Source organism: Odocoileus virginianus, unplaced genomic scaffold, assembly GCF_023699985.2.
Source record: "Odocoileus virginianus isolate 20LAN1187 ecotype Illinois unplaced genomic scaffold, Ovbor_1.2 Unplaced_Contig_22, whole genome shotgun sequence".
Taxonomy (NCBI): Eukaryota; Metazoa; Chordata; class Mammalia; order Artiodactyla; family Cervidae; genus Odocoileus; species Odocoileus virginianus.
In genome coordinates, this window is record NW_027224339.1 from 88028 (window position 1) to 94637 (window position 6610).

Sequence of the window (6610 nt, forward strand, 5' to 3'; positions counted from 1 at the left end):
AGGGGACACGGGTTTGATCCCTGGTCAGGGAAGATCCCACATGCCACAGAGTAACTAAGCCCAGGCGCCACAAACCGAGCCAGTGAACCACAGCTACTGAAGCCCTTGTGCCTTAGAGCTTGTGCTCCACAACAATAGAAACCACCACACTGGGAAGCTCATGTACCACTACTAGAGAGTAGCCCCCACTCACCCCAACTAGAGAAAGCTTCAAAGACCCAGCACAGCCAATAAATAAATAAATAATAATAAATAAAATTTATTTTTTTAAAATTTGTGTAAAGAAACAAAATTAGGAAGAAAAGGAAAAAAAAGGATATTTTCAAATGGAACTTGGTTTTTGAGTGATGAAGACATGCGCTGGCCTTCTGGTGGAGTTGGGGCTGCTGATCACACCAATGCGGTTGGGCCTCTTGAGGATGCTGATCTATAGAGGGGGCTCCTGGGAAAGCTGTCATCCTGAATCACAGTAGGCACTCTGGAAGGAGATTTGGACTTCCCCACCGTCTGCCACCTCCTTCCAGCTCTCAGCAACTTCCCCATCTTCCATCTTACTGGTCACTTTCCAAGACCTTCAGTTTAGAGTCTGCAGTTGGGATGGACTTCCATTTAGAGTAGATTTTAATATCTTTTCAGTTGAGAAACACCAATCCAGGATTTGACCCCCTGGAGTTTGGTGGTAGAGTTAATGATATAAAGATAATGATGAAAGGGCCCTGTTAATAAGACTCAAGGGGCTTCCTAAATGGCACTAGTGGTAAAGAATCCACCTGCTAATTCAGGAGACATCAGAGATGTGGGTTTGTTCTCTGGGTCAGGGAGATCCCCTGTAGAAAGGCATGGCAGCCCACTCTAGTATTCTTGCCTGGAGAATCCCCATGGACAGAGAAGCCTAGCAGTTCATAGAGTTGCAAAGGGCTGGACATGACTGAAGTGACTTAGTGCGCGCGCGCGCGCATACACACACACACACTCACACACACACAATAAGACTCAAGATTAGTTTTCTGGTTGCCTTGAGAGAATTAAGTCTTGAGACAAATAATAGCTGGCTGCCAGTGAGGACACCCCTAAGGGCGAGGGTTGGCCTGGGCCTCTCGCGCATAGTTTCCCAGTCTCTTCCTGAGTCTGGGTCCGGGGTTGCCCCCAGCGTGCGCCCAGGCACAGCAGAACCCCAAAAGCTGACTGACAGGTTTTCTCCAGTAAGAGGTGGCTCTTGAAGCTCTGCAGAAACAAGTGTGGTGTGTGATTTCAAGGCACGATGGCTGCAAAAGTGGTCCCTATGCCCCCCAAGCCAAAGCGGTCCTTTATACTGAGAGTCCCTCCCAACTCCAAGCTGGGCCAAGACCTACTTCGAGATGCTACTAGTGGACCCAAGATCATCCACCAACTGGTTCTGGAGCACTTCCTCACCTTCTTGCCCAAGCCAAGCTTAGTCCAACCCAGTCAGAAAATCAAGGAGACCTTGGTTATTATGAAGGATGTGAGTTCAGACCTTCAGAATAGAGTGCAACTTCGTCCCTTAGTGAAGCTTCTGCCTAGAGAAGGAACCCAACAGAAACAGGAGACAGTATCTCTGTGTCTGAAATCTGAATCTGAGAAACTGGTGGTCTTTGAGGATTTGAACGTATTTCACTCCCAAGAAGAATGTGTAAGCCTGGATCCTGCTCAGCAGCCCACCTCAGAGATGGAAGAAGACAGCATTGGGGAGATGATGCTACTGGTCAGTGGCAATAATCCTGAGGGTGAAGAGCTTCAGACGGAACCTGTAGAGGATGAAGATCATAGAGAAGAGTCTTCAGATTGTGATGAAATGAATTGTTCCATGGTCCCTGAGCAGTCTCCAGATTGCCAAAAAGAAGAAAGATTAAATACATCTATTCCAAAGGAAAGGAAAATGAGAAATCTTTTAGTTACCATTGAAAATGATACTCCTCTAGAGGAACTCTCAAAATATGTGGATATTAATGTTATCGCACTTACCCGAAATCGTAGAACAAGAAGATGCTATACTTGTCCGCTGTGTGGGAAACAGTTTAATGAGAGTTCTTACCTTATTTCCCACCAGAGGACTCACACTGGAGAAAAGCCCTATGACTGCAGTCACTGTGGGAAAAGCTTTAATCATAAACCAAACCTTAATAAGCATGAGAGAATCCATACAGGAGAGAAACCTTATTCATGTTCTCAGTGTGGGAAAAACTTCCGTCAGAATTCTCATCGAAGTCGCCATGAAGGAATCCATATAAGGGAAAAGATATTTAAGTGTCCAGAATGTGGGAAAACCTTCCCAGAAAACAAAGAGTTTGTGATTCACTTGCAGAGTCACGAGACCAAGAGGCCATATGGTTGTAAAAAGTGTGGGAGAAGATTTGGTCGGCTGTCGAACTGCACCCGGCATGAAAAAACCCACTCAGCATGTGAGACCGGAAAACAGAAGTAACATCAGGGAAAGGTCTGATGTTACCACCTCAAACTGAAATATTCCATAAATAATTCTGAATTGCCAGGCTGTCTGAAAAGATACAGATAAAACCTCGTTATAGCCAAAATCAGATAAATATTGAAGTTTGCTGAAACCTCAAGTTTTTAGAAAATTCGCAGGGAAAACAAAACATCCTCAAGGGCTATACCTCAGTTAGCAACCAGACTTTTTAGACTAAAGAGCTTTCTTTTGTGAACTTACACAACGATGTACAGCTCACAGATCCCTTTCCTAAAAAAGGCTTTGAAATAGGAGTCTGGGGGCTGCTTACCTTAAGGTGAAGACTGACAAGTGTACTGAAAGTATCAGAATATTCCATTCCCCCCCTACATAGGAATTCACACCTGAGAAGTAATGTAAAGATCCTTATCTTAAACTGTTCCCCTGAAAGAACCAAACTACTGACTTGTTAATAAGAACAGCTTCTATCAGCCATTCATATCACCATCTAAAGATACCCTGAAAGCTTGAGAGATGAAAGGGATTGTTTACTTTGGAATATAGGAAAACACAGCAACTGAATGTCAAAGACTTATTCCATCATTTGTATGGGATCTAAAAACTAACGATCAACTTCAGTAACTCTTGCAGTTTGTGGTGAAAAGAGACATTTACAGAAATCCTCTTCACAGTGTAATTTAAAAGTGTCTGCTGTTCTTACTGTATTTTGTTCAGCTGTTAATTGCTCAAACAGCTCTCTCATGCCTTTGCCTTGCCGGAAGAAGTTTGGGTCACTCAGGCCTGGCCACCCAGCCCCGTTCCTGGAAAAACTTCTGAATTTTGTCCCTCTGTTAAGTCAGGAAAACCTGCCAGGAAGGTAACCCCAGGATCCTGCAGAGGGGGAGGAGGACATTGGCTTGGATCCGTGGCTGGTCAATAACCTTGCCATATGTGTAGTTCCCATCAGACCGTTGGCAATGGGTGGTCACTACCTCACAAGCATAGTGTTTTACTTTTAGAAATTATCTCTCCAGTGGCTCGCTCATGTTACCCCTCAGGAGATAGGGTTCCAGCGTCCTCATTGTAGTGGACATTTGTTCTCTGTGGCCTCCTGGTACCCACATTTCCTGACTTGTCTGCCAGAAGCAAGGCCAGTGGTGCCTTCACAGGACCAATCCTGTGGTGTGTCATTTTCAGATTCTTATCAGTCTTGCTCCTCTTAGATTTCCTTAGGTTTTAAATTGGTATCTGTAATGGAACAGGCTAAATCCTGTACACTTATGGTCGAAAATTACCTTTACACGTTTTGTTCCCATCCAGAAACCTACCTTCCATGATTAGAGTATTCTGAGTACGTTTTTTCCTAATTTTCTTCCGGTAAGTTCTACACAAAACAAAATTTTGTTTTTGTAAATAGTTTTTTTTTCCATTGTATTTTTCTAGTTGGTTATTGCTCTTGCATAGGAAAGTTATTTTTAATTATATTTGCAAAACTAGCTACTTCTCTGAATGTAATTTTCAGTAATTTCTTGGTTCTGTTAAAATTTGTGATTAAAAATTATACCATCTATAAAAAAAAAAGAATTAAGTCTCCAGTTTTTAGGTTATATAGTGGTATACATGGGAGAAATGGGGAAAAAGCAGCTTCAACTTGCCAAAGAGAAGTTTGGGAATAATGAATAAATTTCTTGCCAAATTTTAGAATGTCTGAATTGACCTAGTTAGAGTCTTTAAGAACTCAACAGAATAGAGAATTCTAAGGGCTAGCCAATAATTTTATAAGAGAACAGTTGGTATGACCCATCAGAAAGGACCAAAGAGCAACCAGGGATAAGGGTGAAACCCTTAGGCCATGGAAGATTGACTTCTTCCATCAGTTTAGCAAGTTTTTATTTTAATCGTCCATTAGCGCTATCATTCCAAATGAGTAAGAGAATGACAAAGACAGTGTAATTTTTGTGATAAATGAAGAACTCATTGGATTTCTTGGATGATTTTACTCATGAAATGGGCCTTTCAGTCACTTGAAAGAGCCAGTGTGGAACACTTGTCCTAATAAAAGTTTAGCAACCACAGTGGCAGCAGCCCTTTTACAAGGGAAAGTTTCAAGCCAGAGAGAAAACATATATGATAGTAAGAACATATTTATTTTGTAACCATGAGATTTAGGAGCTGAAGAAAAGGTCCTACATATCTACCTATTAGGAAAATTCAAAAGGTGAGTGATGAAAATTTCCAAATGAAATTTACAATTCCCAGTTAGCCTATAATATAGCAGATTTTGAAAAGTAAAATTGTGACCAAGTTAATGTTTTTCAAATAATTGAAAGTATTATTTATAAAATTGTTTATTGCTACCTAAAATAAGGTAAGGGGATTCCCCAGGTGCCAATTCAGGAGATCCAAGAGATGTGGGTTCGATCCCTGGGTCGGGAAGATCCCCTGGAGTAGGAGATGGCACCCCACTCCAGTATTCTTGCCTGAAAAATCCCATGGACAGAGGAGCTTGGAGGGCTACAGTCCGTGGGGTTACAGAGTCAGACATGACTCAGTGACTGAGCATGTACACACACACAACATAAGGTAAAGCAGCATGATGACACAAATAGAAATATATCAGAGACAGTGCGCACAATGACAAATCTCTAGGAACCTTACATCATTTTTGAAATATTTATATTAATAATATTTGACCCAAACAACTTTAATCTAAGGAAGGCTAAGTATTTTTTGACAACACTTCCCATGTAATTTATATAATCTTTTATATAATATTAAATAAATCTAATCATTTTTAGCACCTCTTTTTACAAGATGAAGGAACAAATCCTTTGTGATCTTCCAGTGGCCCTCTGGGAAAAACCAAAGTCAATTTTGGATATAAAAGATATCAATCTGGATTAGATTTAGGGAAGGCAAAATGTCAAAAGTTGTCAGGATATTTGAACAATTTGGTAACATTATCTGAAAGTCAGAAAAATATTACATAACATACAACATACATACATATGTAAACATACAGACAGATACAAATAAGGATCTTATAGCCATCATTCTAAAATTTTAGTTGAGTCATGCATAAACATAGAAATATAGAACTCCCTGGTTAATATAACACAGTTATGGCCCTTGTCTTTGCCCCCCTTTATATTTTTATCAGGATTATTCTGACAGATAGAACAAGTGAGGTTATCTGTTTAATATGAGGGCTTAGAGTTCCCACCATCTACTTTGACCTGATGTGTAATACTTATGGAGTTATGTGCGTGCTCAGTCATGTCCAACTCTTTGCAACCCCATGGACTGTAGCCTGCAGGCTCCTCTGTCCATGGGATTTTCCAAGCAAGAATACTGGAATGGGTTGCCATTTTCTACTCCAGGGGATCTTCCCAATCCAGGGATCAAACCTGTGTCTCCTGTGTCTCCTGCATCAGCAGGAAGATTCTTTACCACTCTGCCACTTGGGAAGCCCCAATCTTATGGAGGCTGTGGGAGGGATAAATATGGGAAGATGGGCCCAAGAGATACCCAGAAGCCACCTGAATGTCTCCAAAGATATCTGAGTGGATAAAATAGCCAGTCTGTTTCCAGTTAGCTTTCTCAGCTTTAGGTGGTTGCCTCTGGATTCAGGAGTAACTATAGTCTAGTGATTACAGGAAGCTGAGGGGCTGGAGTAGGAAGAGAAAGATTAGGCAGGGATGTTGAAGGGAGACAGATCAAAGGACTTAAGGCAACTTTAGGAAAGAACAGAGGCAGTAAGAGGAGGAAGAAGGAATGAAGTGATGAGAAGGGGCAGGCCTTGGATGTGCCAGTTTGGGAAGGCCTCAAGTTTTCCAAAGAAGTCACTGAAGTTCAAATTGCCTTTGGTAAATTTTTGCTATTTATGAATTTATTAAACTAAGTAAGTGCAGTAATGGCAACACATATAATAAGCAGAGAAGAAGAGTAGGGAAGACACCTGGCAGAATGAGATTTGTTATTGTTATTGTTCAGTTGCTCACTCGTGTCTGGCTCTCTGCAACCCCATGGACTGCAGCATGCCAGGCTTCTCTCAAGCTCATATCCATTGAGTCAGTGATGCCGTACAACCATCTCAACTCTGTTGCTCCTTTCTCCTCCTGCCCTCAATCTTTCCCAGCATCAGGGTCTTTTCCAATGAGTTGGCTCTTTGCATCAAGTGGCCAA

At 41.6% G+C, this 6610-nt stretch overlaps 1 pseudogene; it reads left to right on the forward strand.

Annotated features, from left to right (window-relative positions):
* The first annotated feature begins 1065 nt into the window (after nucleotides 1-1065).
* On the forward strand, nucleotides 1066-4009 carry LOC139034064 (zinc finger protein 200 pseudogene; annotated as a pseudogene).
* The last annotated feature ends 2601 nt before the right edge of the window (nucleotides 4010-6610 follow it).